Genomic DNA, 25,000 nt, shown 5'->3' on the forward strand with positions numbered 1-25,000 from the left:
GGGATGTCAATCAATTCACTCCCTTTCAGCTTCCTGTAAGGGTGTTGGGTAGCTTGGAAGTCACTGGGTTCTAGTAAATAGGTTGACTGCAAGTGGTCAGTCTGCTCAGTGGTGCTTGTCTGAGGGTGTGTCTCTGGCATCCTGAGTTCACAAGCGGGTTACAGCACTCCTTGGAATTAGCAGACTCCTGTTTTGTAGCTAGATAGCTTTAGCTTTAGCCCCACCCAACCATCCACCAGTTTTACAAAACAAAACAAGCAAACAAAACCCTCGACAGATCCAGTCACCAGAAAGTGTGTCCTGCTCGTCCAAAGGCCACAGTTACACTGAAATATGCCTCGGGTGGCCTTTGCTCTGGGGACCTTTTCAAAAGGATCAAGTTCCTTTACCACCAACCAGTTTCAGAAATCTTTGTTTTCCCTACTCCCTTCCCCCTCCTCTCCCCCTCCCCCATGGGGAGAATTTGCTAGTGTCAGAGAGGAGAGGGACACCGCACTGGAGGATGCTGCTTGCTCTCCTCCGGTCTGCCGGCAGGTGTCTTTTATCCCAATGGCAGGGTTCTTCCTTCAGCTAAAGACAGACTTCAGGCCTGGTCTTGTATCCACACAAAAATAAGTAACCAAGGAGGAAGACAATTTCACTGATTTCTGGCCCACGAGTGTGTGGGAGAGGCTGTCTCCGCAGGTACAGATCATGCTACAAATCTGACATCCCTTAACATCCAAATCCATTGCTTTTAAATTCATGGCTAACAAACTCAACCCCAAACTCCCCTGGCAGGGTCCTAACAGTATCTGGCTTGTCACATGCCACTTGTCTGACACACACCTGGAATTTTGTTTTTTAAAGTTGAATTCTCCAAAATGCCTAATCTCGATATTTTTGACCCTTGTCTATCCTCCATGCTGCTCCCTCATTTGCCTTCTCATTTCTCAGTGACACTTGCTCTCCATGCTCTTTGTGGTGAGGGGAGAAAAAAAAAAAGTCTGTGCTGTGAACACAGTTTGACATTTCCTGACATTTCATGAACTAATTACACTACAAATAATTAAGCATGTTCACATCTGTAACAAACGAAGCAAAATGGTTGTCAGCCAGTGTGATTGATCACCTTCCTGAGATTTGATCTGATGAGATTCTCCCCTCCGTGGGCAGGAGCCCGCTACCACCAGTGTGTAATCATACCTCGCCTTCAGCCTTTTATTTATTTATTTTTTTTTTCTGTGAGATCACACCGATGAGACGCTTGCAGGAAAGGATGGGAAAATTAATGACTACAATGAAATATTTGCATTTTTGCAGGGCCGGAAAAACAATGAACAAGAGATGTGTCACCCTCAATTATTTGGTGGTGCTAAGAGCTTGCAGACAGCTCCTGCTGGAGAAAGCTGATGGGAAGCCCAGGGAGGGTGAGGAGGGTGTCAGGCTGGCTGGAAAAATGGCAGGTGACAAGGACAACATTTTTTTTTTTTAATGCTACACGGGCCCACAGAAGCTCAGCTAAAAAGACAAATTACAGGAGCAATTTCTTACGGAGGGGGAAATTTGTCAGCATTTAAGCCTGTTCCTCCACAAAGGCTGGACAGGGCTTGAAAATAAACCGGGAAGCAGACAAAAGAATGCAATCTGATATCTGCCAATCGATCCACCTGCCAATGGTTTGGTGGTCTTTGTTCCTCATGGTTTGGGGCTCTCAAATGTAGGCTGCACACAGTACCCAACCGGATGCTTCCTGCCTACTGGGAACTCATTTGGAAGGGACCCCAGTCTGCTGGAGACTTAATTTGGCTTTTTCAAAAGCAACTCCAGCCAGTTTTCTGGGTAAATTCCTCCTGAAGTTGCCCAAACAAATGGATTTATCATCCAACATGATGCCAGGCTAGAGACTCCGGGAGCCAGAATGCAAAGAGAGAATAAAATAAATACCTTCGGATAAAGGAGGCGGGAAAGCAGCTTTGCCCTGCCAGCATTTGCCAGTGACATTCTGGTAATCACAGTGGCAAGAAGGAGTTTCTGAAGATTGATATTTAAAGTGCAAAGCAAATTCCATCATGTAAATCTCCCTGTCATTTTAATTTCTTGGTGTATTTAATCTATCGTTTTCAAATGGAATAAGGAAATCAATCTACAATGAAATCAACGATCAGGAGTTCCATCCATCAGATGACAACTGGCTAAGGGAGTGTGTACTTTTGGGCACATAGATGCACACCTACTATGTGCAACACATATAAGGTGTGTCACATATATTTGTAAGATTTCTAATCTTTGCCATATGCAATCAGGTAGTGTAAGTGACTTGCCCAAAGTAACACAGTGACTATGTGGCTAAGGCAGAATTCAAACCTGGATCAGTTTAGCTCCAAAGATGAGGACTATCTCCTTTCTCTATTCTACTAGTGTTTGGATTCTGAGGAGGTCAGTCTGTTTCATTCATTCCTGTTTGTGCCAACATCCACGTCAGCTGGTCCTCTCTGCACCAGAATTCTCAGGTTGGAATGAGCATCCTCTTCTTGTCAGGTCCTCAGGAGCATCCCATATCCTGCCCCCAACCTTTTAGTGAGATGCAAATATTTTTCTCCCCAAAAAAGAAATCAGCCTGCACATTGGCTGTACTGCACATCCCTACTCTTCATATCAAAACATACTTAGTCCCAAAGGCCTCGAGGCAAAAGACGGCTCTGTTCAGTTGTCCAGTAACAGAATTGGGGCTTCAGCATCTCCATTTTTATTTTATTTTTCCTTTGAATTCACAGGGAAGGGCCCTGGATAATTATGCATTCTTTATAAAAAATAGGTATTTCAGTGGACTTCCGAGCTTCTGGCCCTCCACGGCGCCAGGCAGGCAGATTAAGCCTGGTTGAGGACTAGTAGAAGCATCAGGATTTCCGGGTGGATTTCAGGGCCTTTCAATTACTAGATCACTAGATCACAGTGCAGATTGGAAGCCTTAGCTGCCTTTCTTCTCCTTTGCATCAAAACCCAGATGTTTATCCGCCATTTGTCAGGTTAAGGCTTTTAAAGCTCCATTGTTGTGGGTTGTCCGGGGCGCGATAAATCCCAGCATTTTTGACCTTCATTCCACAACTTGACTTCAATATCTCCTAATTCCTTTTTATGAAACAAATTGCCTCAATCACCTTCCCATTTAAGCAACTGCAGCTTAAATTGTTTTTGTTCTTTCCTAAGTTCTTTGTCTAGATTAAATGCTGGTGCGCGGAACGCACCGCTCTCGGCTGAAGTGGGGAAGGCCGATTTGATTAGTATAGACGCCGGAACAGGGTAAGTACTGTGTCAGTGTCCTCTCCAGGAGAGGTGACACATCAAGGGATATTAAGAATGGCCATTTAATGTAAAATCTCGGATAATACACGAGTTAAATGGAGAAAATGAGAGAAAGCTTTTAAGCATCCTCCCAAGACGGATGGCAGAATAATATTATTGGACACGGGAGGGGCTGATTGACACCGTCAGGAGGCCATTATCGAAGCGGGGTGGAGTCATTACGGCAAAAAGCATCTCCGAGCCGAAGCTCTGGAGAAGCAACACATAATGACTTATCAATAGTGGACTGATGATTGGGCTCTATTACGTTACAAACAGAAACTTCCTGTTGTGTAATTCAAACCCAGCGTTGTGATGAATGGGCCAGAGCAGAGCCCTGTTTCCTCTAAGAGTAATGGGAGCAATGGGCATGCGGGAGGGAGGGGTGATCAGACAGGTACCCGGCAATGGTGTTTGCGGTTTTCTGTGGACCGAGGTGTCAACGAATGCCCTTTAAAATTAGCTTGCCAGTCCAATAAAACTCCAGTGAAAACCAGAGGCAGCCACCGTGGCTGGCTATCTTCATTTTTGAACTAGTTACTTATCTTCATTACTGGAGTTTATGTCCTCTTAGATAAATGTCCATGTTTTCTGAAACCTTAATAAAATGGGTGTTACATTAGTAAAACTGACCAGTCTCTGCTAATTTTATTTTCTTAATTATGTCTTTCTATATCATCTAAATGTTTCATAGTAAACATGTTCTTTCATAATATATAACTGGTATTTAAAAGTTATTAGAGTAACTTTTATTACGTAAGAGTTCCCAAAGAGGCACATTTATTTATATTTTGAAATCATAGCTTTCTGGAGAGATATTGCACAAACCATAGTCTCTGCCTGTTAAGGTTCAGTAGTTTTTAGTGTGTTGGGAGGTCTGCCATGATTTTGGCAATTTGACTTCACGGCATCTTTATTACCTCGGTAGGAGTTCCTTCCTCACCCTCTGCACCGGACGGATATTTGTAGCCCATCTCTGTAGATTTCTTTTCCTGTGTCTGGACATGCACTACAAACAAAACTTACAGTGCATGGTGTTGCAATTTAACTGTCCCTCCCCCACCCCACCCTGCCCAGTAACCTCCACACTTAGCTGTTGAAAAATTGGCTTTCAGAAGGAAGTTGAAACTTCAGAAGGCATGGCCTTAGCTGGAAGAAGATGGGAACTGGAGGTGGGCTGTTGAAGGGCGTACCTGGCCTGCAGCCCCACCTCCTTCTCTGTTTCTGTCTTCCATGAGACGGGTCCTCTGTGCACAGGCACTTACTTCACCATGGTCCACGGAGAGAAAGAGCGCGCTCTGAAATCATGAGCCATGGCACATTATTCTTCCCTTTCAGTTGCTGCACCTGGGGGTGATGACAGTGAAGGAAAGTCTGACCAGGAAGCTGAGTAGGAAAAGTCTCCCCCCCCCATCATCTTTCTTATGTTTTTTCCCTCCTCTGAGGGAAATACAGGGTTACGCATCTCCTTCTTGAGCTTTTCTTGTTTTTACTTAAATATGGTCAAAATGCACATGCCATGCCATTGTGTGATTGTTGTTTGTTGTTTTATGTGAGATCTCATAGATCTGTAAAAGAAAAAAGATCACACTGGGAGCTAGGGAGATGATCTAGTAGTTAAGAGCACTGGTTGCTCTTCCAGAGAACCCAGGGTCAATTCCCAGCGTCCACATGGTCACATAGTCACTCACGACACTCTGCAACTCTAGTTCCAGGGGATCTGACCTCTTCTGACCTCTTCAGACACCAGGTATGCATGTGATACACAGACATGCAGGTAAAACACAGAAATTAAAATTTTTAAATACTGTTCAAGTGACTAAAGTTAATTTTTATAGGTCTCTCTACATCTCTCCTAGAATTTACAGTTAGTTTCCTGGATCTATTCCATTTTGGCTTTACTTTATGCCAGAACAGTATTCCTCTCACTCACCCCTCCAGACCCCTGATAGGGTCCAAACTTCTTAAAGTTCATTTGTGATTCCAAGATCAGACTTTTAGAAAGCAAATTATGGTTCTGCCATTGACAAGTTCATTGTCCCTGGGTCTCTGTGCCTCAGTTTCCACATGTGTGAAACAAGAATAAGAAGCAGCCTGCATTTATAAGGTGAAAGGTGAAGTATAAACAGAGCCTTCAGCTGTGTGGCCCCTGGGCACTCCTTCCCACTGTTAGCCAAATGCTCAGTCTAGAGAACTAGGCCCAGGAGAAGCCGGCTTTAGTGTAATTCTCCCCAATACAAAACTGTCTGGTAACTAAATAGTTCCATGTGTGATCATCAGGGACCCCCAATCCTGGGAGTTAAGACCTCAACCTAGGACAGTTGGGTAGGGCTACAAGCCCTAAGCCTTACTCTTTGATTGAACTAAAATTGCAAAATGAAGGGTAATCGCAATAGCGGGTCATTATCCATTCAACCCAAGCTCAGCCATCATGAAGGATATTAACGTAGCCATAAAAATGAGTCCAGATCTCAAATCTAAGCCCCTGAGAGAAAGCCAGACAGAGGGAAAATGTGAGTATTGTCATCAGGCTTGAGAACATGAGGCCTGCAATCAATGATTTGTAGCTGCCGCCATGGTTTGGGGTACGAGGAGTCAACTGTTTGTGAATCCAAGTGTTTGCTGACAAAAATCTCGTGGCAAGCCAGTCCCCTGCTGACCCTCTTATCCCTGGGACTTTGCCAGCCTTCACTTTATCTTGAACAAAGTCATAGATGAGCTGTGATTATTGGGCTCTGTAAAATGATCGATAAATATTTGTTGAATTGTGTGGACTTTTATTTACTTGTGAACTCCCAAAGCCAATGGCAAACCCTTAGTCGACGCCCTTTGGATATGCTAATGAGGCAGAAACATTGACTGGGCTGTCAATTTAGGACGCTATGCATCTGCTCTTGCTGGTGACTGGGCAGGGACTGGTTACCATAGATCAGCCAGTGAGGCTCTGCTGAAGATGTGAAGCTAGAGATGGGTTTGCCTGGCTGACCCTTTCTTGCTCTGATGGCTGATCTCCACACTGGATCTTGTGTATATTTGGAAGAAGATCGTTGATCATCCAGGGCACAGAGCTTCTCCTCCTGTGTCCTAACTTCTCGGGGAAGAGTCTTTACTGCCTGCCAACCCAGAGCCTTCTGCGATCCCAGGGGCAGCTAATGTTCCCTTGGTCTTATCCTTACTTCAAAAAGGAATTAAGTTGTGTTTGTTGTTGCTTGAATTGAAACTGACCCTAATTCACTTTGTTGGTTAGCTTACATTCAAAATCAAAACCGGTTTCCTGCTGCTTATAAAAGAGAGAGAGAGAGAGAGAGAGAGAGAGAGAGAGAGAGAGAGAGAGAGAGAGAGAGTAAACGCTCAGTGGCCAGATCAAGTTTCAACTGTTACATTTATTCATTTCCTGTAAGATGAGCAGCCTATCTGTTTCACAGAGCAATGGAGACATGTCTGAAGACGTGGGAAGGAAGAGCTGGGTCGTAGAAGTCCCAGGACACCTTTTAGACAACCTCTGGGAAGAGAAAGGGACCCTACAGAGAGGAGGGCCAACTATGATGCAGAAACAACCAACATTTGCCACCACAGTTGATGTCACACCAGTCCTGTGAATCAAATGTTTGTCAGGAAAGCTGTGGTCATCATTGCTAGGCAAGGCCACCACAGTTGCCATAGTTGTGTAAGTGAGACATGGAAGTCATGGACTGTATAATGTGCTGGTTGGTTTTTTGTCATTTATTTTTTTGGGGGGCGTCTTCCTGACACAAATCTAGACACATCTGGAAAGGGGGGGATCTAATTGATAATCGTTGACATCGGATCCATTCAAAAGAAAGCCTGTGTTGTGTTTTCTGTGGCTTCTTGCTGATTGCTGTGGGAAGGCCTGGTAAGTGGAGGTGGTCCTTGATGGTGTAACAAGGCAGACTGAGCAGGCCTCGGGGGGAGCAAGTCAGCAAGCAGCATCCCTCCATGACCTCTGCATCAGCTACCTCCAGGCTCCTGCCTTGACTACCCTGGATGACAGACTGTGGAAGAAGACTGAAACAGACGCTTTCCTCTTCCAGTTTCTTTTGGACATGGTGTTTATTCCAACAGGAGATAGCTAAGCTCAGACACAGGCTCTTAGGTTGTTCTGTTCAGGGATCCCATCCATCAAAACCTGCTTATGTTGACTTGAAAAAAGAGAGGATGTGTGACCCTTTCTTATGTTAGAAAGAAAAAGAGCCAAAAATAGTGGCAGGTGACAGAAATAACTGCCAAAGGTGACAGGCTGTACAGCAAACCCTTGACAAATGAGATCTGGACGTGGGCTGATGCTCCTGAGCTCTGCCACTCCCCAGTTTCCCTTTTCTCTCAGCTTTACCCTCTCAGCTCATCTACTCCTGAATATGTAAAGCACTTTTCCACCCTTGCTAAGGGATCAGGGAGGTACCACGTCCAGTCCATACCAATGTTCCAAGGCCTCTCCTCTTTCTTTAAGGGCCTCTCACATCTGTATCTGACAAGAGCCAGACTGAAGAGCTCCTCTAACGGGAAACCCAAGAGACAAAGGACCTGAACAGATATTTTACAAAGAAGACAAATGGATGCCCATAGCCACAGCACTCAGCATTGTGATTTGTCAAGAAAAATGAGAACTAATAGAACACTGACATCCCACCGGAACAGTTAAAACTAGAAAGAACGACACTGACAAATGTCGACAAGAACAAGCATGCGGAGCACCCCGAATGCTCATCCTTGGGGAGCACGTGAGATGATACCTCACTTTGGGGGAAGGTGTGGTGCTTTGTAAAAATGATGTTTATAAACAACTGACTTTACAGTAGCAAATAGCATTTCAGTTCTTGCTATTTACCCAGGAGACACAGTCATATGATTTCCAAATGAATTGTGTGGGAGGGCCCTGACAATGTCTCAGTGGTTAAGAGTGCTTGCTTTCAGGGGACTCAAGTCCAGTTTCCAGAACCTACATGGGGTAGCTCACAACCATCTGTAGCTTTAGCTCTAGGGGTCCCACAACCTCTTCTGAACTCCCATGGTAGACACACACATGTGATATACATGAGCATGCATACAATACACACATACACACTGTGCACACACACCAACAAAGAGAGTATGTATAGAAATTAAAATTGTGTTTGTCTGCTTAGAGCACTAAAATTCATGCAGTCAAAACCCCAAAGACTCCTGCTGTTCATAATTTGAAAAATGGGTAAGCAAACCAAGACATGATCTGATATATAATGTAGCAACAAAAAAGAAGTGATTGTTTGGTATAAAAAACTTAATAGGTCCTCAAAACATGATGCATAATGAAATGACTTTACTATAAGGATTTAGTGTTCGAGTGCACTGAGGGTTAAGGAAGTTCCGGAATGATGAGATTAACTTGCGATTTTTCTTTTTAATGGGAGAAATCTTTGTTTCTGCAGTGTAGAGACAGAAAGAAATTTTGTGGGAAGAAGACAGAGAAAAAGATGGGTGGGACCTCATAGTCTCTATCTGGAGAGGATGTGTGCTTTGTAGTAAAGCATTTGTTGAAAACATGCAAACACATACATAACATGCCCGTCACAAGTCACTGTAAATACTTAGAAATGCTATAGGTGAATATTTAGCCTCACTGAGCAACATCCAGACTTGGACATGTTTAGGGCTAGAGTTTACTGACGCCTGAAACTTGCTTTGTGGCACACAACAGTGAAAGTAAGATGGGTTGCCAGGGGACAAAGAATGGAGCAAAGCAAATGCAGCAAGAGTTGGTGTGTGAGACTGGGTGGTGTGCCAACGAGAGTTTGCATATAATTTCTTCAACCCATGCAGGGGAGGAAGACATCCCATGGGTTCTTGGACTTGAGCCTGCTTGACCAAGGCCAGGCTTAGCCATGAATTTGCTGTGTGGCTTGGACAAGCTTCTTAGACACAGTGGTTTTTCTTCCTGGAAGAGCTGTGAGTATTAAGACAGATCATATATATATATATAAATAAAAATAAAAATAAATAAAAAACCTCATTCTCCAGGAAATACCAGGTCATTTCAGGTACTTAAATTATTTTCCTGTTGTTCTGACCTGCTGAGAACAAATAACTTGAGGGTATCTTTGCTTTGTCATCCCAAAGCCCTAAGTCTGCAGTGTGTACTGGAAACTCTTACTTGCTTAACTCAGTGCCGGGCACATAGTGGTGTTCAGGAAGTGTGTGTAGGACAGAATCCATGGGACTGCCATGGCCATACATGGTGACACACAGCCTGTGAACAGCAGCCACCAGAGGGGGGGCTCACAGAAAGCAGGTTGAAGAGGACTCCGGTGGAATGAGCAGTCAACACTGTTCATTTGACCTTTTTTTTTGTTCCTGAACTGTGGGGGTGTTGGGGGAGGGGCGAAGGGGGGGATGGTGGCAAGGACCATGGGTTCTAGCCCAGTGGTATCTGTGGAGACAAGGCAGGCTGCCTGTGTGTCTGTGCATCTGTGTGTCTGTGTGTCTATGTGTCTGTCTGCAAAGCAACTCCCTCTTTCCCTCTGCAAATACTAGAAACGTGGTGCTCTGTTAAATGTGCAATGGCCGGCAAAGCTGGTGAGGATGTTCAAGTAAATGTTGATTCATGTAATAGCTGTATTTAACACACCCATTGCCCTTAAGCTGGGGGAAGGAGGGGGTGGCTGAGGACCATTCACAGAGCTATAAAAATCACAACTACATTAAATGCAATAGAATGGCTACAATCTGTCCCAGACCCACATTAGTGAAATTGTGTCATAACCCTCTTGCCAGAGCATCAGATCGAAAAGGGTCTCCTGAAATGGGCAGTGTAACCCTGGCAGGCCAACCAGGCAGCAAGACCCTGTCAACTGTGCTTAGAACCTCCCACTACCCCAATTCCGCTTCCAAAGCAGGGCATGGTCTCCAGAGAGCCATGGCTGAAGTGCTTGTTAGTTTTTGATTAAGCCTCCTTATCTGGCCATTTTTACATAGAAGCATCATTTTACATAGAAGCATCATCAGAAAAGGTTGTCATTCATCAACAACTCCTTAGATGTGTGAATTGTAGTTTAGTACAGTGGCCTTAGAGTACCTAAAATCCTGCAGACTGGCTGTACCTATGAATGTTTCTCTCAGCCTCTTTTATGTCATCTGTAAAATGGGACTGGAAACAGCAAGCAAGGTGGCTGAGAGTGTTAAATGGAAACTAAGGCGCCAGGCTCAGCACCAAGCTCCCAGTGGCATTGGTATGCTAATGATGATGGATGGCCCTAGCTGCTGGGGTTGAGGAGTCTTCAGAATGCTAGCAGGAGGTCCAGCTTTGCCTGCAAACATCTCAGATACAGAATAGGGAGGTAGATGATCAGAGTTTTAAAAAGGTTTGAACCGTGGGGCAAGGGGCCACCAATGGGCGGGGCGGGGCAGGGAGAGCTGGGGACAGGACTGCCATCCTCAGGGTGCTCCACAGGGAGCCAGCTGTACTTTCTCACAACCCAGGCTTGGGTTGCCAGGCATTGTTTTTTGTTTTGTTTTTTGTTTTGTTTTGTTTTGTTTTGTTTTGTTTTTAATTTGCACCCAAATGTCCTATGAGTCTTGATGTAAGGACTGGGTTAAGACTCCATACTTCCTTTTCTAGGAAAAGAGGCTGAATGAATGGATGAGTGGATGGATGGGTGGGTGGATGGATGGATGGATGGATGGATGGATGGATGGATGGATGGATGAACAGACGGATACATGAATAGATAGGTGGATGGACAGATAGACAGATAAATGGATGGTGCGTGAGTGTGTGGATGGATGGATGGATGGATGGATGGATGGATGGGTGGGTGGGTGGGTGGGTGGGTGGGTGGATGGATGGATGGATGGATGGATGGATGGATGAACAGACAGATACATGAATAGATAGATGTATGGACAGATAGACAGATACATTGATGGGTGAGTGGGTGTGTGGATGGATGGATGAACAGACTACAGATTACATCTGGAAAGGTCAGTTTAGAATAAGTACAGAATATTCTTTAGCCACAGGCTTAGCTTAAATCTCTAGCATCTCATGAATTAGCAAGAACTCCTAGAGTTATCCATCCTGAGTTGGAATTTTCTCCTGCCTGCCCCCTCCCATCAACTGTATGACCTTGAATAAATTCCTGCACTTCTCTGGGCTTCAGTGATTTGCTTCTGTGTGGGAATAATGACACCTGTCTTGTGAGATTTTTGAAAATAACTGAATGAACTAGGATATCTCAAGCTGTAGTAGTGCTGGTGCTGGGTACAGAGCAGGTACATCTTTGAAGTTCTATCATTTTAGGATAACACCCTTTCTCCGTCTCTGGTTCTGTCATGTGCTGGCTATGTCTCCTGTTCAGATGACTCACCTAAGGAAACTGGGTTGAAGAAAGACTCTGGGTGCTGGGTGCTCTGGGTACTGGATGCACTGGGTGTTGAGTGGTGTAGTTGAGCACTGGATGCTACATAGAATATCTGTCAGTCTGGGGGTACAGGAACCCACCCTGGAATTGGCTGGCATCTGCCTACCTTTTTGTCCTGCCCAGTATGTCCCACTGGAAAAGTACAGCTTGTCATAGTCTGGAGTTACCATATGAGTCCTAGCAAAGGGCCTTTGATGGATGACCACAGTCAAAATATGCCTTCCTCCAATGCTCCACCACTTGTGGACTACCGGCTGAGTGCCAGCCTCTGCAATGAAAGCCCGGTGCACCCAGTCTTGTCTTCCCTCACCTTGAGACTTCAAAACCTAAGTGAGAAACCACCTTTTTGCACTCAATCATAACAAGCCGCCTTAATCATAAATTAAGTTATAATACCTGTGCCCACCAGATGAGCTAGCAAGAAACCTCTTGGCCTTGCCATAAATTAACTCGTTGATCAAATTTTAAATGAATTATAAAAGTCGAAAATTAAATCTGGCTAAATGTTGTTTAAATGAAGCTGGGGCAGCCATCTTTGAGCTCAGAGCTCTACAGACTTTCAGCCCAACCTTCTGTGACCTACAGGTCCTCAGCCACACCCTCCTGAGCCACACCCTCCTGAGCCACACATCACTTAGCTTCCAGGGGCTCAACCTAAAAATGTTCCAGTGATTTTTGACAATGAATGGCCTCTCTAAGTGTTGAACAAAGGAACTTTGACTTACTAATTCTTAGCTCCTTACGGTGATTTTTACATAAGTTAAGAGAACCAGCAGGTGACTCCACATACCCCCAAATAGAATCACTGTGCTGTCCAGATGATAACCAGGGGTGTCTCTTGCTAAACTTCCTACAAGCTGCTTCATCTCTGATTTGCTTGTTTCTGGGAAGATAAACAGACAAAAACACCACCCAGCATCTTTGTGTAAGAAATTATAAGGGGAAGCAGAAACTTTGAAAAGCCACTTGCTTACCAAAATCTGGTGGGAACTTCAGCACACACAGAGTCTAAAGCAGTGGTTCTCAACCTTCCTAATTCTGCAACCCTTTGATATAGTTCCTCATGTTGTGGTGACCCATTTATTTATTTTTATTGCTGCTTCATAACTGTAATTTTGCTACCGTTATGAATTTTAATGTAAATATCTGTGTTTTCTGATGGTCTTATGTGACCCCTGTGAAAGGGTTGCTCTATCCCCAAGGGCTCATGACGCACAAGTTGAGAACCACTGGTAGAGAGAATTGGGTCCTTTTGGTTGCTTGGAGTTAACCCCTCTTCATATGCCGTCATACAGACCCAGAACTGTGCATTTACAGCAGAGTTAAGGTGGCGAGGCCTTCTTACTCCAAGCCAGCAGTGTTGGGATCCAGAGCTTCCCATATGCTTTAGGGAAGAGACAGGGAAGGAAGTCTTGAGTAGCAAGGAGTGAGATGAAATAGCGCTTTCATAGGGAGAGACCAAGTGTGGGCTGACTACCACGGGATACAGGACCCCTCAGTCAGCCCCCAGTGAGTGGCCCAAGGAGCACTGGTGCCTCCGCTTGGCCATCTGCCATATTGAAAATGGCAAGGCAAGAGTGGAGGCTGAAGAAATAAAGACGCCAAGGGGCTAAGTAGATTTCATATTTACCCAAAACATGCTATTTTAAAGGGGAAGACACTGGAATCGATGAGAATCAGAGCCCTAGGGAAGGTTGCAATCAGTCTGAGAAAACGTACCGAGTGATGCTGTTGCCATCTTGAGTTCTGAAGTACATACTTCAAAGAAGGTCAGAGGTACAGTTTCTGATCTTCAAGCTCAAACGTTGATAATGTAATGGTAGTAGTAACTTAAAGATGATACCCAGTATTCCAGACAGAGACAGTGTTGTAAGCTGGGTGTGAAATGTCCTCCAGAGGCCTGTGCTTTGAGTACTAGGTCCCTGGCTGCCTCTGCTGTGTTAGGAGCTTGTGGGAACTTTGAGAGGTGGGACCTAGCTGGGGCAAGTAGTCACTGGAGATGAGCCTTAAGGGCCATATCGTCCCTGACTTCTTCCTGTCTTGTGTTCTGTTTCATGTCCAACCTGAAGTACATAGCTCTCCTACACCACCATGATGACCTGCCTAGTGTGTGAGACTAAACACTCATGGATTGAAACCTCTGAAACCATCAGCCAAAATAAAATTTTTCTTGCCTAAGTTGCTTCTGCTACATTTGTTGTTCATAGGCGTGATGCAAGTTAGTGACACAGATACTATATGGATATGGCTGTGGTCCCCATGACTTCTTCTGACCAGTGATTGCAGTTACAGCCTATGAAAACATGATGTATGTAGGTTACTAGGAGAAATCACTGATCCTCAAGTGCATTCTTAAAGGACTTCTCTGTACTCGCTTCCTTCCTCCCTCTGTAGCTTACATTAGGAGTAGTATCAGAGGGAAAAGACATGCTCTGGGGTAAGAGCATAAGGCAACTCTCAAAGAAAAAGAGAATGATGCTGGAGACAGGCATTGTATATGGGCTCCCCTTTATTGTAAGTAGGTATTATATACTGGCTCCCCTTCATCATAAATAGGTATTGCTTTGATACAGAGTGAAATTTTCCAGATCCTGAAAGCCTAAGATCAGAGGGAAGGCATTGATTCTGACTCCTTCACACTTGGTGGCAGGTGAGCTTCCAGGTACCCCAGTTCACTAGTGGAATTGCCAGAGATGTAGACACGAAACAGCTCTAATTAACCAGAGGTGGTTTGAAAAGGTGCCAGTGTTGACTGACCACTAACCCTGGGAAGACAGAGAACGACACAAGAGTTATTTAGATTAAGCAAGTCCCCTCTTCAATCAGCCCTTCAAGATAATTAGAAAGCCAAAGGACAGTTCTTTAATGATCTCATCAACACAGCCTGGGCCTCACCCACTGCCTTTGTGTTTATTTGCTCTTTCTGGGCAAAGAAAATACCGAACTTTCACAGTTTTGCACTGTGACTCATAGCTTTAAAAATTAATAATAATAATTGTTTTTTACATTTCAGCCATGCATAGACACATGCATGCATACATACACATGAACATACACATGCAAGCATAGGTGTGTATAATCCTGAAACAAATGTTGTGTGGTCATGCTGACCATCCTAGATGCAATTTACTCTGATCCTTTCTTTCCTAGATAGGCCTATGTTGTCTTCAATGCCTGTCGTGGACTATTCCCTTTAAATTTGATATCCATTTGTGGGATGTAGCTGCCATTGGCCACAATTCATCTTGATATTTCTGCAGGAGCATTTCCAGGTAGATATTTCCCTTTTGGCTTTGTCCTTTGCCTAGAACTGGAGACCAAGATACATTGGAATTGAGCTATTGTTGTTCTGGGTCATGTTGTAGTTAAAAGTGAGCCTGTGAGAGACTTGGGGATCACAAAATTATGAGGATACACAAATACTGTCTGAAAACTGAGCAAAATAGCAAGTTGTTAGAAACAGCAATGAGGGAGAGCCCTGATGTGCTATAGCAGAGGGGACTATGACCTGAGTCCTCTAGGGATCCTAGAGTCGCACCAACTTGGGAAGTGTGCACTTCTGACCTGAGTTCTCTGTTGTAGGAGGAGCTTAGAAGCATCTATTGCTGTCTTGGTTAGGGTTTATATTGCTGTGAAGAGATACTGTGACCTCAGCAACTCTTATCAAGAAAACATTTCACTGGGCCTGGCTAACAGTTTCAGTGGTTTAGTCCATTGACATCATGATGGGAAGCATGGCAGTATCCAGGCAGACATGTTGCTAGAGAAAGAGCTGAAAGTTCTATATCTTAATCTGTAGGCAGCAGGAGATTGTGTGCCACATTGGGTATAGCTTGAGCGTAGAAGACCTCATAGTGACACAGTTCCTCCAACAAGGCCACAGCCTCTAGTAGTGCCACTCCCTATTGGGCAAGCATTTAAACACATGTGTCTATGGGGGCTAAATCTATTCAAACCACCACAACTGCCTTTACCTAATAAATATCACTATCATCTTTCTCTCATTGCAACAAGGTAAACTGTCCTCAGACATTACCAAATGTCCCTTATGAGCCAAAACTGTTGCCAGTTATTTGTTGGTTAAATGTAAGGCTAGGTAGAAGTTACAACTAGAAAATTAAAAATGTTGGTATATGATAGTTTGCTTTAGATTTTAATTATCAAAACTAAATTTTAATATATACATCTGTATATTATTTAAAAAAATGTAAGACAAAGGTCTCTTTGCTAAGGTCATTGTGTTTCCTAAAGTCTTCAGAAAATAACATGTCTCCCTGCCATGTCTCTAATGGAAGCTAGAGTTGGTGGCCCAGGTGCTGGTGAAGGTGTGTTGGAAGGTTCTGGAGGCATGTTTTGTGTGTGCATTGCAGTGGAATTGAAGTATAACCACATTTTCTCCCCCAGAGCTTCCACAGAGTCTAGCTAGTTCATGTTCTGCAGCAAGGCTACACACCCACAGTACCAGGATTGGTAGATGAGGGCACTATTTGAACCGTACATTCAGGAAGTCTGGATAAAGGCAAATGCATCTTGGGTAGTAATTTTTCTTCCAGACAGTATTTTGATGATCTGTGTAGTTTCAAGTGTCTATTCACATGATTTGGGAGAGTTTGTGCTCAGGAATGAAATGAGAACCAAAGGAAACCATCTGACATGTCCTATTCCTTGATGCTACATTAGCTTCAGAGATGGGCTGTGAGCTCTTCCGAGCTGGTTACAGAAAGATCCAGGAACAGAAGATTAAGTGTGGGTATGGACCATGAAAGCCAGGGCCACTGGGAACCAGCTCAAAGGTAAACAATTGCTTGTCCAAAGGGAAAGTTCCAAAGAGGAGAGAAAGAGCTGACCCTGCTAACATCACCTGTGACAGCTTCAGTAGGAAGCTGTTGTCACCCAGATTCCACAATGATAAGACAGTCAATCAATTCCCATTTTGCTAAAGGTGTTTCTCATGGGGCTTTGGTTCTTCTTCACAAGTAAGTCCAAGTGTAACCAACAGAAGAAAGAATGGCTTTATGTCTTTTTATTTTTCTACAAACCAGATCACATCCAGATTTATTAAGGATGCTATTCAGAAACAAGTGTGGTCTTTCAGGCAGGGCATAAGTAGATGGTCAGTTAACAGTGCAGATTTTCAAAGTCCCTTCTTAGACAACACAAATTGGAAAGCCGCTGTATGGAGCAGTGAGGTCTTCATACCATGTTCTAATGAGGAGAATAGAGAGGGCAGGCTGACATTTTACACTGCTTAACATGTTTGCAAGCTTACCCTGATGATCGGAAAATGAAATGAAGGTGGCCAACTTATCCATCTGAAGATCCACCACCTATGGAAAGATGAGGGCTCACCATCTGAAAGACTTGATTTTCTGACACACTGACAAAAACAGTTTCCAGAGTCTGAGCATATCTCCAGTTTGGGGGAGTTGAGTCTATTTGAGAGCTTGTTACAGTAGGCTGCATGGCCTGCTGGGAAATGTAGCAATGTACTTATTACAAAATGTCAAAGAAGAAGAGAAAGAAGAGAGTGAACAAGAAGGGGGATGGGAGAGTACGGGAGAATAAGAAGACTACCCAATAAAGTCAGGCGACAGACAGGAATCCAGAAATCCTGCCTGCCTATGGCCACTCCTGTTTCTGCCCTCCTTTTTCTCCAGCATACTTGACCCACATGAAAAGTGCCCAATGTTTGGTGACTCGTGTTTGTTGAACTTGTCGGGAAAGGTTTCCAGGGCCTCACCTGCCTTATTCCTTCCACAGGAAATATGAAAACCACAGAGTACATGGTTCCATGGGAGTAGTGGTCAGGTGAAGGTAGGAGGGTCACCCTTGAGCAGAACAGTCTTTTGGTCATGTCTTCGGTCCCACATGACATTTGCCCATGTCTTACCTGGAAAGAAGTCACCTGCTTACAAATAGCATCCTTAATAAAGCTGGTTGAGGTCTGGCTTGGGGAAAAAGACAAATGATATTGGAAGCCATTTTTTCTTTTGTTAGACTGATCCCACAGTGTGAGGGTAGTGAACACAGTGCTAGGCGCCATTTCCTGTTCCCTGGGTTTTGGTGTTCTCTGGGTCCTTAGTCCTGTGGCTCCCAGTGGGACTGTGTATTCTTTTAAGTTAGCATAGGTTTCATGACTTGCGCTCAAGTCACAAAAAAACTACATTGCATATAGTAATGGGGCCAGAAGGTGGGTTCTTGGGCAAGTAGACCAAGAAAAATGGCAGGGACAGGGACTGGATTCACTAGCAATAATGAAGCGCCACAAGTCCTTGCCTTGTTCACATTTGGGCTTGTGAGCTGATTCTGAGACCCTGAGCAGAAGACCTTGCCTTTTGGAGCCTTATCTTCTTATCAAGTGTGGTCACCTCCCTGTCACCAGGGTAGTCCCTAGGACATAGATACATGGCAGGTGCTACCACAGGCATTATCATTGCTGTTATAAACATGGAGAAAAGGTGTGACTCCCCTCACTGAGAGCCTCTCAGAGCAATTCACAGTAGCATCTCTCTGTCTCTCTTCCTCTCCCTCTCCTCCCTCTCTCCCCATTCCTCTTCCCTCCTTTCTCCCTTCCCCCCGCCCCCTTTTGTTGGTTTTGTTATTGTTACTTGCTTTGGTTTTTTGTTTGTTTTTTGAGATAGGTCTTCTTGTCCTGGATCTCACTAAGTAAACCAGGCTGGTCCCAACTCACAAATAACCACCTGCCTCTGCCTCTTGCATACTAGGATTAAAGTTGGATGCTGAGCCTACAAGTGTCTTTCACGTGAACTTCCAAAATCTTAGAGATTGCATCTGTTCACTTGTAATCCATTCATGTATTCTTCCATGGTATCTGAAGAATGGACCCAACGTAGCCATCCAACTTTATTGGCAAGTTAGGGATTATCTGGACAAACAAACCTCAGAGCCTCTGCTTGCTGATAGCAGACACCTATGGCATTTGAGCAGCCATACGTGAGTCCCTGAGGGCTGTGTGCTCATCTCTTTTCCCAACTTAATGTTGGTCTACAAATGCCAAAGCAGCCCTGCCTAAGGCTCAACTTCATAAATAATTGGTCAGACCTAAGTTAGATTCAATCAAGAAAGGCTATGTAAAGCAGATTAATGACATTTTGATGAACTTTTCAACTCAATTTGAAAAGCCACGCTACGTTAACCACAGTTTTCAATTACCCTCCATGAGAAACTTTGGGGCAGTTGAGACTCCTCTGGAGTACAGAGAGGCCCTGAGCTAAACTGTCATCTCCTAAGATCCCCATTGCATCTCATGGTCAAGGGCAAAAGCAAATGACCAACGGGAAAGAGAAAACTCTTTTTTTTTTTTTTTCAGGGCAACATTCCAGTAAGGAAGTGTTCAGATAGAAGCACATCATGATTTACACATAAAAGTAATTTAATATGGCCGAGCCAGGAAACAGGAAAGAAGCTCCTTCTACATGACTCAGTTTCCTCTCTTTAGAGGCCTCTATGGGTCAATCAGTTGTCTTACACAGGCTCAGCTGATGGAGTGTACTCACCACTGGAACAATAGCTGTCCCTTCCCCTCACGGCCTCCTTGTGACATCGCCTATTTTCCAAATGGCCATGAAGCCATTAAGTAAAGTGGGATTTGATCTGATATATGTCTTTAAATGATCTAGTTAAGTGCTAATTGGTAAGCTTGATTTCTTGAATAACAACAAAAGAAGAGGATGGGTGGGATTTGGAGACCCCAAATGTGCCCCTGAGTGTATCTTTAAGGACATTTAGAAACAGAAAGGTTCAGCAGAGGCAGAAAGTCCCTCCTGCCCTGACTGTGGGTAGTACCAGGAGCTGGGATGCCAGACCGAATAAAAAGCAAGGGAGGAAATGTCATCGGAGCATCTTCTCCACCCTGTGGTCAGCACATGGATCAGACCACTCCTGCTTCCATGCCTTCCCTGTGATGGTAGACTGCATTTCTCTAAACTGTGAGCCAGAATAATCCTTTCCTCCTTGAAGTTGCTTTTTCTGAGGCATTTGGTCAGGACAAGGAGGAGTATAAGTTACCCAACTCCTGTGCTCAAGTCGCTCATTTGCAGCAGGGTTGGGATGCTGACATCTGCATGTACTTCTGATCCCTACTGGAGGTGGGCTGGGCCATATCCAGATGCAGTCAGTACTGAAACCCTAATTCCTAGTGTGCCTGTGCTTGGAGACAAAGCCTTCCAAAAGTTAAATAAGCTGTGTGGTGGTGTAAGTAGGAATGGCCCCTCAGACTCATGTGTTTGAGTGCTTGGAAAGAAGGTGTGGCCTAGTTGGAGGAAGCTTGTCACTGTGGGGGTGAGTTTTGAGGTCTCCTATGCTCAAGCTCTGCCCAGTGTGGCACACAGTCTCCTTCTGCTACCTGTGGATCAAGATGTAAAACTCTCCTTTCCTCCTGCACCATGCCTGTCTGTACCCGGCCATGTTTCTAACCCTGACAATAATGGACTAAACCTCTGAACCTGTAAGCCAGCCCCAATTAAATGGAGTCATTCTTTATAAGAGCCGCGTGGTCATGGTGTCTCTTCACAGCAATAAAACCCTGGCTGAGACAAGCTGGAATGAGGTTCTCAGGCTGGACTCTTGACCTGACTCAGGCACCAAAATTCATGTTCTCCCTCTCTCTCTCTCTCTTTCCCGACAGAAACATCATATGAATACATGGTTAAGTAGCTATGCACAAACCAGGAAGAGGCTTCACAAGAAGTTCCGCAGCGCTGACCTTGAATTTGCATCTTCTTTGGATGTTAACAGCCAAAGCCCTCAGGTCCTCTCCTATGGCAATTGTATTTCCCCTTCCCTACCCCTAACCCAGGATGCCAGGTGTATAGCGACCACTTCCATATTATTTAGTCCACGGCTATTGGTGATCCACAGAAAGACCAGCCAATGCCTGGAGCACCGTCATCTGTAACTAACGCCTATCAATACATTCACAGGTACTTATTGCTCTTATCAAGTTGTTATAATCCTTATATATGTTATATACATTTCGGTGGGCCAAGACATACTTTGCTTGACTGAGCGTTCTGGTAAGAAACCTAAGAGTCATCAGCCACAGGGAGGAAGATGCTGCCTGTCTAGCTATCATGAAGGGAACAACTCAAATGGAAGACTGTAGGCAAATTCATTCTCTCTCCGTCCAATTTTTTTTTTTTTTTTTTGTTTGCCTTTCCCAGAACACAGAGCGTACCCAGGCAAACTGTGAGTGTCCCCAATCCAGGATACCTGGGACACCCTGAGTGGTATGGTGGGAGCCAGCCCTACAACCTCGGGTGCTAATCTTAGCCACTCCACTCAAGGTTTCAGTCCCTGAACTGTAAATGGAAGTCAATCCCAGAATTCTTCACGGCATATGAATGGTGAGTGCCCTGATGTTTGGTAAGGAAACAGTGCCCAGGACGCCGGCTCTTACTGGACCACGCAGCCCACCACTTCTTGTCAGGCACTGTGGCCGACCTTCAGCTGATAAAGTAGATGTGTATTTAACACAAGGGCAGCTGTGGGGTTCAGCTACATGTACCTCCATATTGTCCTACAGAGGAAGACTCTGTGAAGTTGTACTCTACTGTGGGTTTTTTTGTTTTTGTTTTTAACGTAAATTGTGTCAAGAAGGTAAGAACACCAGGTCCAACTGGCTAGTTCTCCAGATGCATGTCCAAGAAAAGGACAGACTCTTCTGACAGGATCCTCACTTCTTACTAGAACTGAACTTCTACTTCTCCAAAATCAGGTTTTCTCTCTTAAGGGACCTTTCAAGATCTGAATATTCTCTTCACTCTCCCGTAAAACAAGAGTAATCATGGCTACTCCAAGGATCCTCTGTGAGGGTTAAATGATCCCCATCAAAGGCTAAGAGTGAAATTCAGAGCCCCAGCACTTTTGGATGACCAGGTTGCCAGTCATCCTTGTGTGGTGTCCTGTGAACCAGGAGACGTACCAGACTCAGCTTTCTTAAGGTTCTGTAGAACCACTGTTTGTGAGAATCTTGCTGTTGGGAGTCACGTCAAAAACTGGCCATTTTCATTTTTTAAGCACCTCTCCTCCCCTGGCCTCCACTAACCTTAACAATACCCTGAAATGGGACCCGTGATTGTCGAAGGAGAGCCGCTTTTATCATGAAAAGTTTGGAGGGAGAAAGCTCGCTCTCTGCTTTCTCTCTGCCGCCTTCCTGGGCCCAGGGATTCTGTCCACACTTCCACAAAAGGGGAGATTATCCGTCTCTGTGAAGGGTTTTAAATCCTACAAGCCGGCCATGCAAGTGACCAGTATCAGATTATGATAACAAGATCATGTTCACTTATGAAAACAAGTGTCGAAATTTTTCTCATGTCACTTTTTCCCGGGGTCCCCTCTGAGAGGGGCTCAGCTCATTTGAAGGCTGCACTTTGAACTGAATTCATGGGGAATATCTGCATAAGAAGATTTGGGGTTGAAGAATGGCTGTCATTGCATCCACCCATTAATATGCCTTCCTAACTCGCCACATTGTAAGCCTATTGGCAGCTCACAAAGGGCTCAAATTCAAGGATAGTTACCCTAAGGCCATTGTCCGGACTTCAATTCCCGGAATATGTTCACTCAAGGAATACAGTTGTTACAATTAGATATTTTTCACGAAACATTATAAAGAACTAATGACAACCAGAAGCACAATACTGCAACCACCACCCAAACCACTCAGAGCTCCATGAGCTGGTATTCCTAGTTCTCACTCTCCTGGTCCGTTATCTCTTTCTTCCCCATCTTTCCTAGCAAGATGTAGCCAGTTGGTGATAAATAGAGATCTCGGATACACAGGCACATTTAACTTGCTCCCTAGATTTAAATCAAGAAGCAAAGTGAAATAAACAGGTCCTGGCAGAAGAGAAGCCCACATCAACAGCCCAAGTAGTGGTTAATTTAATCCTGTTTATGGAACAATACACCGTCTCGTCCAATGGGGTCGGGGAGGCAGTATTTCATGGTATTTATGAATTATCTGAGGGGAGAAAACTTATCTCTTTTCGGAGATGGGGGTTGGGAAGCATTTTTTGCAAACCTAGGAAAATTGAAATTGGGCAGAAAGTGGCACTGAAGGTGTTGATGCTTAGGTTACTTGAAGAAGGTTAGAGAGTCTGTTCCAGCGACAGTCCCCTACTCCAGGACAGAGTTTACAACAGGAGACTGTTTGGAAGACAGATTGTTCAGCTGCTCTGAAGGGGCCACAGAGACTTTCTCAGAAAGTAGGGGCTTCAGTGGCCTTTCCAGTGGGGTGTTTGTGAGTTGCATGTCCAGGGACGCCTGGGAATGGGGACGTTGTTCAGCATTGTTCGGCTCTGGCTCTGCTGGCCATTGTCACGGGGGCCCATCAAGCCCCTGGCCTGAGCACCCGTTGTATTTTTCTCACTCTATGGCCCTCAGAAAAGACATCAAAGAGCAGAGAGATGTGCTTTTCGCTTTGTTTGGTGTCTGATTCTCAACACGTGGTTTCCAGGGCCAAACTTCGGCACTTTTAAACTATTCTGTTCAGCTTAGGCCTGGGCTATATTTGGGCATTAGGGAAACTATAGTAACCGGTAATCTGCCCGCTACTGAAAAGAAACTATGTATCTTGTCACACAAGAGCTGTCTACGATCACCAAGAGCCTTTAGGGGCTTGCAGCTTTCTTCCCTGGGGCAAAGGCTGTATCACTGAAAAGACGTCAAACCCTTTGCCTTTCTGCCACTGAAGACCCGTGTTCGTGTTCATTTATATTTAACAAACACACCATTGTCCCTTCCAACATATCAGCATTTGATTATCTATTACAAATGTTTTCATCAAGTCACAAATGAGACCCTATAACAAAAGAGAGAAAAAAAGAAAAAAAAAACCTTGGGTGCAGCCGGGAAGTTGAACAGACTTTGGATTTTCTTGGTACGATGCTTGGGCTCTTTGACACACCAAACAGGACCTATTGCATGCAACTCCACGGGAGGGAAATGTACCGGGGTCCTCAACGCAAGATCCGACTTTAGGATGCAAACATGTAAATCCTGCCTCTAGCTTTTTTACTGCTGTGCAAACCTGAACAAGTCTCTTGAGGTCTCTGAACTTCTTGTTAAAGTGAGGATAATAACAGACCCTACATGGAAGGCCTGTTGGGAGGATTAGCTGAGCTAATCCCTATGACAGCACAGGGTCTGGCACACAGCAAGGGCTCACAAGGGGCCGTCTACAAGTGTTATTTCATAGATGTATTAATGAGCATGGCAGACTAGGTAGATGACTCTGAGATCCGATCGGCTACATAGTTGTAGTAAAGTGTCTTTACCAATGCACCACCTCATTAGTGAAATAAACGTTTGTTACAAGGCAAAAGTACAAGGCACAGCCAGTGAAGATCTAGACTTGTTCTCCAGGGTCGGCAGTAAGGAGAAAGAGGCAGGTAGCATGCTCTTTCTCAGGAGGGGTGGAGTCTCAGGGCCATGCACATGTAGCTTACATTAGCTAGGTGTCTGGCAGCCTTAAATCCACGCTGCTTCTGACATTGCCACTGGTTGAAGATTTTCCTGGGTTTCTTAAAGCAACAATTAAGAATTTAGCCCCAGGATCACCTGAGCTCCCTGCAGGTGCTCTGTGGCACGGGGTTCCTACCCCTCTACTCTTCCATGCATCCTGGACAAACAGGACTGGGAAAGGTGGCTCAAAGGTGGCTCAGTGTTACAAGCACTTTTTGTTCTTCTAGAGGATCCATGTGGCTGCTTACAACCAGTTCCTGTAACTCCAGATCCAGGGTATCTGGAACCCTTTTCTTGGCCTCTGTAGGTATCAGGCATGCAGATGGTGCACACACATCCATGCAGACAAAACAACTCTTGCACATAAAAAAAAAAATGCATCTTGATCTTTTAAAACATTGTAATTAACTTAAAAAGAAAAGCGATCCAGTCCAAGCCCCCCCCCATGCTTTTTCTTCTTTAAAAAGACTCACTTTTGAGGGTTCTTTAAAAAGACTCACTTTTGAGGGTCGGTAGGTAAAGATGCTAAACCTGATGACCTGAATTGACTCCTAGGAACACACAGGGCAGATGGAGAGAACTTAGACCCACCTGGAATTCTCTGACCTCCACAGCACAGCGTGTGTGCCAGCTGGCAGAGGACACTGGAGGAGGGCACCGGATACCCTGGAGCCAGACTTAAGAATAGTTTTAAGCCATCAGCTAAATTCCGGAAACTGAACCCAGGTTCTCTCAAGAGCATCAGGTGTTCCTAACCATTGCAGCATCTCCCAGCC

This window comes from Micromys minutus (assembly GCF_963924665.1).
Source record: "Micromys minutus genome assembly, chromosome: 24".
NCBI lineage: Eukaryota > Metazoa > Chordata > Mammalia > Rodentia > Muridae > Micromys > Micromys minutus.